The 12,191-nt window shown below is 37.3% G+C and overlaps 1 non-coding gene across 1 annotated transcript; it reads right to left on the reverse strand.

Moving 5' to 3' along the window:
- Positions 1–11,827: 11,827 nt before the first annotated feature.
- Trnad-guc (transfer RNA aspartic acid (anticodon GUC)) lies at positions 11,828–11,899 on the reverse strand. The gene has a single exon. It is a non-coding gene; the product is annotated as a tRNA-Asp (tRNA).
- Positions 11,900–12,191: the final 292 nt, after the last annotated feature.

Below are 12,191 nucleotides of genomic sequence, written 5' to 3' on the forward strand. Positions count from 1 at the left end.
AGCCACCTCCGAAAATTTTTTGTTATACACACACATACATACATTTTGCGTACTCGACAAACCAAGTCGAATGATATATGATATTCGGCCCTCGGTCACAATGTGTCACAGTGATTGCAGAGCCTCTGTTTATGAGAAAGGCATGTGCATGCAAAAAAATTATTCGCCGCCCGGTATCTCGATCGGTTAAAATAAATAGTTTGTCATACTGTCATTGGGTTTGTCTATAGCCCGGTTCCGAAGTACGAACCCAATTCAGTTTAGTGAGAACTGTTCGTTTGTTGAAAATAGAGCCAGTTCCAGGTCTATCAAGCGAAAACGACATTGGTAGGGGAGACCGGGGATAAGCCGGACACTTTTTGGAAATTGAGAAAAGCATTTCTTATAATTCGTGGTTTTTACCCAAGTTACTTATACCGATGTGTTTTCAATATGTAGGAGCCGCGTTGCTAAATCGGACTCCCTATGGGGTAGAGATGGTCGGGTAGGCAATTTCTGAAACCCGAACCCGACTTGTATCCGATCAGAAAATAAAATACTTCCATTCGTACTCGACCCGAACCCGAGAATAATTTTTCTCCCAAACACGAACCCGAACCGGTATTTTGGTTCGAATACCCAAAACCCCATCAAATCTTTTAAATCGAACCTGATCTGTTCAAAATGAAAAGGCAAAATGTGTACATATGGTTGAGAAAATGGAAGAAATGGAGTCTAGTTTCCCTATTCGATTTAGAATAATTTTGAAGAATTTTTCACAACGCAGCCTCATGAAATCTAATGAAATGATAATGGAGTTATTCACCCTAGTAAATACACACTTATAACAGCATTTGGCACAGTGACAGTTCATTTCTTGTGAGCAGCATTCACATTATTCACAGTGGTATTTGATTATAATTCATAGAAATATTCCCAAAACAATGATACGTTGTTTTCACCTGGGCACAATGAATTACACCCGATCTATGATTCGGTCGCCAACGAAGAAATTTTCCGTCAAGTTCTCAAGTCCGATCCGACTTCACGTTGCTCGGTTGTGCAAATGAAGTATCCTACGGCAGTCGGCATCCCACGGAAGTCACGCATATTTCTCCGTCCGTAACGACAACCAACATTAGTCAAATTTAATTATCACTTAATTATAATTTATTCACTGACACTTGGCTCTGCGGACTCGGTTATGGGGGTAAGTTTGGGGCGAATGGCATCAGGTTTGGTCACCAGGAAGCAGTGGCGGAACGTCAGGGGGTGAGAATATAATATACATACCTGATGTGTTGTTGTCTTCGTCTTGATCAGAGGGAAATCACGCGCAAAAAGAAGGCGAGAAGAGGTGCTTGTTTAACAACCCTTATATGACTTATCATAAATCGTGGTTTATGGGCTAAATGTGCATGCCGTGCGATGAATGCTGCTGCTCCTGGTTAGTGAAACAATCTTCGAAAGTCCCTACCGCTGGGACCGGCCAAGTGGATAACCACCTAACCAACCGAGAGGACGACGAGATGGGGATAGCCTGGCGATGTTGTCATGACGCCATGAATTTATTGTTGTTTCATGATCAGCTTTCCTTACTGTCTGGTTTTAACATTTGGCCAGTCACTAGGATTTTGTTTCAGTTTTTTTTAATGTTCCGAGTGGATAGAAATTTTTTTTTCCACGGACCCAAAGTGCCACACCCTTCCTTCTCAACCGCTTCAAGTACGTGTTGGCGCGAAACTAAAATTGAGACAACGGAATATGTCAAGAGGTGTGCTACGCGGTGAGATTTATTGCTATTATCCTCTGCTTAGTATGTATCGGTGAATAAAACCGTCGGTAGGACTGTTTTGGGATTGAGATAATGCGATTATATTTTAAGCAAAACGATAACTAGAGGGCCGTTCGATGCGCGCATATGTCACATTAGCTTCTTCACTACATTTAATGTATCGTCTGAAAAAAATAAGATGCGAATTTGCGGTAGAGCTACGATGCACCATTTCGATGCGTGTTGATCCATCCGTTTTGCTTTCTTTAGAGGCAATCTAACCTTGTGTCGGATGCATCTATTCTCATGGTTTCTAAATCACGTTACACCGTACAGCGACTTCTTATACAATCGGTTGGTTTCATTGGTGGTCTAAAGCCATTAACTATCGCGTGTGTGCGACGTTCATATTTATTCAGGCAGCGCGGTTTTATAATATAAGAAGCTGACTGTGGGTGATCCGGGTGAAATTGCTAATTGACGGCGTACCGTATCGCAGAATTCGACCGCAAATACAGAAGGTGCTGGTTAAAACGGAACTGCTGCTGTGTGTTTGGTTAGGGATGATCATTCGATCGTGATCGTTGCGTGACGTGAGAGTATAGTTCTTGCAAGAGTAATGTGAGTCAATGTTCATCCAATTAGAATATCAAGACCGAAATTAATAGTTATCTTTAGAGCTAGGATAGTTTTACTTAAAATAATAACACATTTATTGACCAACTTACTCGCAAAGTATCGCGTAAGAAAAGTTTTTGCATGATGAAGGAATTTTTTTATTTATACCTATACATAACAATCCAGCATGCTTCAGTGAATTGAATTATATGGAATGTACATTACGGAATTGATTGGTTTCGTTGAATCTACTTAAGATCGGAGCCATCCAAGAATTCTCTGGAAAAAAATCAGTACATGAACGCGTGGCTGATGACTTATGACATTACTTTAGAGTGCGGTATATTCTCGTAGTACTATAGTCAGTAAATTGACATACTGTGGTAATGTCTGAAGAAGTTTTTATCCATCCAAAACCTCCTTTGAATACAGGTCTTGAGGTCTATCAACGAAATTGATGACATTAGTGATTTTTTTCTAGTGGTCCAGACTATTGGTATCACATTCAATTAATTGGATCATTGTGATGAGTTATGAGGTAGTGCTTGTTCATCTAAAAACAATTTAGAGTATACACCTTAAGATCTACCAGCGTAAACAAGAAAACTAGCACGATCCTTATACACGTTTCATGTTCGTGATACCACATGCAAATCATTTGCTTATTGTATATATTCTAGGTCAAACTACCTCCAAAAACTACCTGGAGCTCAGGCCTTAAGATCTACCAGCACAAGGAAATGCGTTAATGCCCTTTTTGTTCTCGGCCGATACTCGTGATACCACATGCGTTTAACAGGTCTATTGTGAATGAACTACGCCATGCAAAAACTACCTGCAACTCAGACCGTAAGATCTACCAGAATACCGAAGTGCATTAAAAAACTTAACCTTCACGCTCCATACTCGTGATTGACTGAAGTCCTTGGATGACTGAAAATATTCCTGAAACAGATTACAATAGACAAATAAGCAATATAGCTCCATGTTTCTGAGAAGCATTGGAAAATTATTCATAGGCTGCTGACTGCTCGTGAAGCTCTTAAGGTGATCAATTATTCAAAAACTAGACCGATTTTCGAAAAACCAAAAACACTTAAGTTTTCGAAATCAAATTTATTATAACTAAGTATTCTTAGAATTTTGAAATTTTGCTTTACCGAGCCGTAATTGGTTTTTGAAATGTATAAACGGTTACTGTTCCGTTCCACGGGGATGGTTTTAGAACTGAAAAGTAGTGTTTGTAGCAGAATTTCACAAAGAATCTGCAAATGCAACTCAAAATTATAAAACTTTAGCCAAAACAACCGAAATTTGAAAAAGTTTACATGAACTTTCCCGCATTTTTTATTGCTTGCGCGCTGCTGTTTCGTATTAAGTGGTGTGAGAAATGCACGGTGGACTCAGTGGTATTATATCGTGAGCAAAAATTACATATAAAATAATGACGCAAATTTACGCAGAATTGGGTTTTGTGTTGAAATGAAAACGAGTTGAATAAAATAAAATGGGTATTATAAGAAATCGTTTATTTTCTAAGGTACGGTCATTTATAATGCTAATAATGTCCAATTCTGTTGAGTTCAATGCATTGATGTTGCTGAAGCAATAAAGCTTGGCTGTGTAATATCGTATAACAGGGATTATTTTAGATTGTAGCAATTTTTATAGCAAAACTAAAACTTCATCATTGACAAGCTACTGAATGAAATGAATACAAGGAAAGTATTATCGTTCATTAACCTGATATACAAACAAAGTGAAAAACATTGAGGGTCAGTTTCGAGCCAGTCAGCATGGAAAACTTATTGGAATTCATTGGTTTTTCAAATATGTGTTTGAGAAAAGTTTTAACTGCATGGTAAGATGGACTATTAGTTATAATTGGAATGTATTCCAATAATGTAATCTAAGAAATTATTAAACTATTGATGATTTCTGGCACCGGAGGCCAGAGGAAATTTGATCTTCGGTTCGTTATCATTGAAATAGACATTTCTAAACTAATCATGCTATAATTCCGAAAGTCTCTTCCGAAAAAAGTTAATGGTAGTTTATGGTACTATAAAGTTTGTTCATTTCAATCTAAGTTTTCAAAATCCCAGCTAGTGATCTCCGAGAAAATATAGTGAACTTATTATTGCACACACATGAGTCGACCTCTTTTTTTCATTTAAAAGGTATTTTTATTCAGGCCTATTTGCGTACAAGCTTTACGCGGCCGAATTAGCCGATTTTTTAAATAATACATTTTTTGAAGTGGATCTCGTTGTCACTCTTTTTCTAGGAGGAGAGGAGTTTCCATTTCTCTCCTGCGAGGGTTGAGGGGCACTTTGTTCGTGACTCGTCTCGTCATCCATTGCCGCATCGGTGGTTTTGTTGTTGATTTCCGTCTTCTTTTCGTTTTCCTTGATGTTCGCAGTCTTGAGCTCGTTGCTAGTTGCTGTAGATGCGCCTTGTTGTACATTGGTTGCAGTTGCTGGTTGGTTTGATGGTGAAATAGGAGTACTAGTACTGGAGTACTAGTTTCCATTGTTGAACGGTTGACCTTGTCTTTGGTTGAAGATGTCCTTTTCGCAGTTTCGGTGCAAGGTTTACCGTAGTGTGCTGGTTGTTCACAAAACTGGCATGTAACCAACTGATTTTCATAGGTAATCAGCGTTTTACACGGATGTGTCCCACCTTGAACACAAACGATGTAAGATGGAATTGTCTTACGTAGATGCATACGTACCACTCGCACGCCATTCCAGATGCCGGGGAAAAAATTCCGCCATACTTCTCTTTCGATGGAAAGGATTTCACCGTATTTTGACATATTCTCCCGAACGTAATGATCGGTGACCTGCGGGGGGAGGTCATGCACGCTTACTTCCATGGCATTGTCCACCATGTGCACAGGGATTTTGTATGCAATGTTATCACACTCAACACTGTGCACCTTGTTGTTAACCGAAGCGAATGCAATTACATCGCTTTGACGTTTAAACCTAATGTACACACAGTTAGACTCCTTGTTGAATTGAATCTCACTTACTTTATTAGCGTCTAGATGCATTCGTTCTTTAAGTAAGATTTCAATTTCATTTGCTACTGGTCTAACTTTGCAACGCTTGAAATCTATACAAATTGAATTTGGTCTTGTAGGCCAAGATTCCGGCTTTGTTAAATCGTATTTGACCATTCCGTACACTCTATTGTTCACTGTACTGTATTGTCTTTGTTTCTGTTGTTTCGACTGTATATGATTTGCGACCGTAAATGATTTTCGACTGCGTCGTGTGAGATGCGAGCACGAACTGATTTAGTCGACCTCTTTGGTTTGGTTTGAAATTTCTTCGGCTGTGTATGTGAATATTTCATCATACCGGTTGCACAAACTCGCAGTAGCAGAAACCTAAGACAAGACCTGGTAGCTGGCTTCTTATTATTCATTACGTCCAGTCTTTTTTACAAGCCTATATAACGAGAGGTAAGCCCCAAATTTCATTTGGATCCGACTTCCGGTTCGGGAGTAACGGGGTAAAATGTGCAAAATGAACGAAAAACGTGCAATCGATTTTCACAGAGACCGCTCATCTAACTTTAATTAGCGTAGGATCCAATGAAAGGTCTTACAACCCCATATAATCCTACCAAATTTCATCCGGATACTTCTTCCGATTCTGGAATTTTAGACTGATAAGTATAAAAATTTCATTTTCAGAGACGCGTTTTTATACATGTCACGGAAAATTTAGTCAAATACATTCAAATAGCCGTATAATTCTTGAATTAGACAGATTTGATTTCTGGAAGAATCGAAAAAAGTGATCGTGTAATTCAAACCGAAAATTATTCTATTTTCTTAGAAACTGCTTTACCGGTTTTCATAACTTTAAATCCAAATAAGAGGTCTTATGATCCCACATAAAATTTTTAAATTTTGTTTAAATAGGACTTCCGGTTTCGGAGTTATGGGGTTATATGTGCAAAATAATGAAAACATCTGTGCTAAAGATAGCGTGTACGATTTTCACAAACTTTCATTTGAATTAAAAGTCTTATATACAAAACTTCTGAATTTCGTCTGGATTCGACTTTCGGTTTCGGAATTATAGAGTAAAAAGGGGTTAAACATTTTATACCTCCACTTAAATGAGCGAAATAAACACTTGAAAATTTTTCTAAATTGTCTCAAAACTACTCCATTCGATAGTCATAATCAGTAGACAGCCAAAACACTGATTCCGGATTTCATGGTCCCCGGTTTTCGATTCCAGAGGCACCGGAAATAGAGTTCCCAAATTCAAATGTTTTGCATGATAAAAAGCATCATTCGAACAACATTTTGCAATTTTTGTCGTAGAAAAATATTAAGAAATAAGTCGGTGAAGAGGTATTTTTGAGAACGCTTCTTAAAAATCATGATTTGCGGTGTCCACTGTATCTGGGATTTGGTTTTTTATATGTAAAAAGTGTATGCAAAATTTGAAAAAAAAATTGGTGCAGTAGGTTTTGAATGACGATGGACACGGACTTTCAAAACCTGCTTTCGAGAAAAACGCGTTTTAAGTTTTTTGTCTATAAAATCGAAGGAAACAATTTGTTACTCCAGGGAGCCCGTAGGGTCTATCATTTTCAAAAAATCTTTTTTTTCTTTTATAATTAATTATAAAGAAACATTTCAAGAATGTTTTGTCAAGTTTTGAAGTCAATCGAAGTAGAAATCTTGGGCCTGTACGCCGAGCTCTTGCTTCTTCACAGAATAAGATAGCCATAGATAAAGGTCCATAACTTCCAGATTTTCGTGCCAATAGGCTTGAAAATTTCACAGAATATTCTTAAAATGTTTTACTATAACAATATAATAATAATAATAAATGATTTTCAAAAAGTTTTAGACCCTACCCGCTCCTTAAAGGGGCGAAACAAAAATAGGAAAAAAATCTAAATCAACATCAAAACTGCTCTAATCGGTAGTCATTTCCGGAGTTATAGGGTAATATGAGACAATTCGGTATAAAACGGGAGCGGGTCATTTCTCCGAAAGCCATTTTGCCGTAAGTCGTTTCGCCGAATGCCATTTCGCCGAAAAAGTCATTTCACCGAAAGTCGTTTCGCCGAAAGGGTCATTTCGCCGAAAAGTCATTTCACTTAGTAATCGGAAAACACCACATACACTTGTTTGGTAGATACAGCTATGTAACTGCTTTGATGCTTAGTAGCTAATAGTCAACAAGTGTTCTTGGGAACTCCGTTGTGATGTTCATGAACAAATCTCTGTTGAAGAGTACAAGAATCAATCTTCATTCCAGAAGTACAATTGTAGGTCAACAAAACGGGTGTTAATGCTATTATCTTTCATTTGTGTTTGTAAATCAATTCCAATTACGATATTAGAACAATTGCAGGATTTGGTGAAATGACCCTTTCGGAGAAATGGCTTTCGGCGAAATGGCTTTCGGCGAAACGGCTTTCGACGAAATGACCCTGATCCGTATAAAATATGCACTCGATTTTCTCGGAAATGGCTTGACCGCTTTCCACAAACTTAGATTCAAATGAAAGGTCTTCCGGTCACATATGGAATTCCTAAATTTCATCCGGATTCGACTTTCGGTTCCGAAGTTATAGGGTAAAGTGTGTTCAATATTGTACACCGTCACTTAAAATATTTTCGGATGCAACAAACATTTAAATCGTACTTTAGAGTGCGTACTAGAAGAGTTTGTGTGTCATGTTAGTTGGTGGCCGTACGAACCGACTTTGATTATACCGATTCTCGGGTTCCGGTGCCGGAAGTGCATATAATAGTGAACCCACTTCGTTTTCTTAAGGATGACTTACGCAATCAAAGCACTGTTTTATTCTGTATTTTACCACAATATTATATGTACAAGAGAAAGGCATCATTACACCAATAGGTGGATTAAAACAGGTTTTTATAAACGATGGCAAAGAAAAGTACAAATCCCATTATACTGACTGATAAATTCTTCTAGTTTGCAGAACTTATTAATTTGTTATGATATAAACTTGATTCGGCACTAACTGTTTCCCATTTCCTGTTCCGGGTACACCGAAGGTAGTGAAGAAAAACTCCACAAGTAGAACTTACTTCGATTTCTCAACTATGCTTGAACCGATTTTTACAAATTTTGATTTAAATTGAAGCTCATATGGTCTCAAAAAACTACTGTGAAATTTCATCCGCATCTGATTCCGATTCCGCAATTACAGGGCGATGAGTGTCAAAGCTTTCAAACCGCAATATAAAATTACGATACAAAACCAATGCGCACCGGTACGAGCTGGCACGGAAGAAGAAAACACAACTCGCCTTTACAAATACAGCAGGATTTGTTCAATTTCGTACACGCTATGAAGAAAACAAAACCAACACTTAAGCTGATTACTTACTCACTTTCCTCAGAAAGAGCGTGACCAATTTTCACAAACTTAGATTCAAATTAAAGGTCTTATGATATATATATATATATATATATATATATATATATATATATATATATATATATATATATATATATATATATATATATATATATATATATATATATATATATATATATATATATATATATATATATATATATATATATATATATATATATAAAGCTTTAGATATTCATTCGAATACATCTTTCCGTTCCGGAATTTCAGGGTGAAGAGTATTAAAAATGTATATCATCAGTTTAAATGGCGAAGCCAAAAACGTGGATAAATTCTAAATTTGACTCGAAACTATTCCAACCGTTAGTCATTGTTAGTAGACGGTCCATCAAAATAATTCCAGCGGTCCTGGTTCCCGATTTCCGATTCCGGAAGCATCGAAAATAGAGTTTAAGTACTCCAAAATGAAACTCAGATTATTTTCTCAGAGATGATTTGGTCGATTTTCATGAACCTAGGTTTACGTAGAAAGTGTTATAATCCCAAATAAAATTCCAGATTTTCACAAGGACTCGATATCTGGCTCCGGAACTACTGGGTTAATGGTTAAAAATTTTATACCGTTTACTTAAAGCAACGAAACAAAAGAGGGAACATTTATTTTCAATTAGGTTCAAAACTGTTCCAATTTGTAGGTCATATTTGTTGCTGTTGATACAAACCAATTTCGGCTATTCCGGTCCTAGAAATTAGACTTCGGAAGTATGGGAAATAGTGGTCGAAAACTGCAAAAGGCGGGTGGATATTGTGAATACGAAAAAACTGGCACGCTTCCTTCACACTTTCGAACATCAGTTAGTTCATCGATTGTGTGAATTATTCACGAAAATTTTTCAACTTCTTTGTATAGACGCCAAACAAAAACTAATCGTACGATATGCGTCAAAATTTGACAGAATGTGTTTAAAAGTGTTGCCAACGTTGAGAGAATAAAAGTTTACCGATTGGACAAGCGCCGAAATTTTAAAATGAAAATTCTGGTTCTTTTTTGATCAAAAGGTATTTGGAGAAACAATTTTAAACAAATGTGGATTTTCAGCGGTGTTAAGAAAATTTTTCCTTTCGCAACATTTAAATCTGTATTTTCAGGAGAAATAAAATACAGATTTATCTGTATATGTGGCAACCCTGTTTCGCGTGGCATATTTCGAAATGACACTCATAATTGTATAAACATGTGTTCTACATCAATACTTTCATTTTCGCATTGCGAGAGAGCTTTGCCGTCTTAATTAAACGTGTAAGCGACGGCGCAATCTTCCATTTCCATTTTGAAGAATCTGATGCTTTTAGTAGGGAATGGAGAAAATTCAATTAATTCTTAACGATGATCTATGGAACTGAAAAGTGCCTTGAATTGTCACCAACAGGATCTGCGTTTAGACAGAACTGGCTCTTGGCGTGTACACTCGGTAAACTCGTCCGGAATTTGACTAGGAATTCATTGGGATTCCTAATTGGATTCCAAAGAACAATTAATTTCGGGCGGAATAAATTGGTGCATTTGGAACATAATGAAATCCGGCTGTAATTCTAGATAACTTGACTGAGCAGTGCTATCATGACGATTGACGTGTTCCATTTGCAGGCTTTTGCGTGATCCTGGCTGCGGCAGGTCTTCGATGTTGCTCTCCCGTAGTCCGTATATCTTGCTTTGACAACCGTTGCTTAGAAAATTATAGAAAAAGTGAAATCTTCATCTTTTATATCGATGGAGCAGCAGATATTTTGTTCTCTTCCTCAGAACGCGTTCGGATTGGCTGGTGCTGAAATGGGTCAAATCAGTGTACTATTGAAAAATTTCAACGTTGATACACGTTTAAGTTGAAAAATTTCGAATATATTGGTAGTTAGATTATATAAATACTTCCACAGATCACTGAGCTATAAGCTTTCAAAATACGAAAAAGGTAAACAAGCGTCATGTGTTTTCCTCTTCGATACTCGTTGATACCAAACATTTCTAGAAAGTTTAATTTTAAATTATTTGAGATCATATCATACAACTGAAAATTTTATCATAGATTTATGATCATATTTCCGATGGCATGTATCAACAATTATGTTGTTTCGTTAGATACAACAAGAGATATCCACGATCAAAAACTTATCACTTTCTCTGGGGGTAAAATATGAAAAGGCGGAGTAAAGTAAGTCGTATTCATGACAAAATCGACTTTTATCGACTTCTCATTCCATGTAGTATGAAGAGAGAGAGAGAGAGAGAGAGTTCCGGCAAACAAGTATTTAAAAACAATAAGGATTTGAAGAAAGAGTGAAGAAGCTGCAAGGTGATGGCTTTTTCCTCTGGGAGAGAAGGTTTATTAAACCAACTGTACAAAAAAACAGAGCCAATATGCGCGTATTTAATCCTGAGAGTTTCATAAATATCCAACCTGACGACCTCTTATTAAAGAAAATAATTGCTCGAGAAGGTCCAAACTACCTTAAAATATAGTCATACTTTGCTTTCTGTTGAGTAAAATCAAGCGTAATCTTATCAAGTAACTGTAGACTCGTCTAAATGACAATCTCATATCTCAAACTTCATATCATATAAACGCAACGGTATTTGCTATTTTTATTATCATATTACTAATATAATTTCAGCAAGGTTAGAGATTAGTATTCTGGTAAATAGCGAGGAAATTGTGCTACCAAGCGGGTTAAGCATAGTGGCTAACCGTGTAATAACCGTACTGTGATGGATCACGACGGAACACAGTCCGAAGCATACGCGGTGCACTAATGCTACTGCTATTGGCGGTTGTCATCCCGTTCTTGTCTGTAGGAAAAAGCGAAAGTCTAAGTACGCGAAATTTGTACAACATAATTAAATGCCTAATCTGCATGACGAACAAGTCTCGGGCGCTGATGATAAACGAGTGTGACGAATAAAGGCGATCGTTCGAGTCGGTTCCCGTTTGCACAGAGCGGGAATGATCTTCTTATTAAATCTACATGATATGATTTCGTCTAGGGCAAAAGTAACAAAAAAAAATCCTCCCCGACGGGGAATCGAACCCCGGTCTCCCGCGTGACAGGCGGGGATACTGACCTCTATACTATCGAGGATTGTTATGTGCCACTTCACGGGAGAAGAACTCTTTTCTTACAATCAAGAGTAATACTATAAATAACACACAAGTAACTCACACATCCAGTCTCAATTCTGCAGAGAAAGACCCGAATAGTAATACAAAGTACAAAACAAAAAAAAATCATTCGCTTACTCATTGTTCGTTATCTTGTCCTTTGTGGAAGAGGTTGTCTTTATCCAGATCAATCGTGAATCATTGACCCGGTCCCGTTATCGGTGCACTTCGTGTGTGGCTTATTGTAGCGCGGACGCAAATCTTACATCATA

This window comes from Malaya genurostris, chromosome 1 (assembly GCF_030247185.1).
Source record: "Malaya genurostris strain Urasoe2022 chromosome 1, Malgen_1.1, whole genome shotgun sequence".
NCBI classification, from domain to species: Eukaryota; Metazoa; Arthropoda; class Insecta; order Diptera; family Culicidae; genus Malaya; species Malaya genurostris.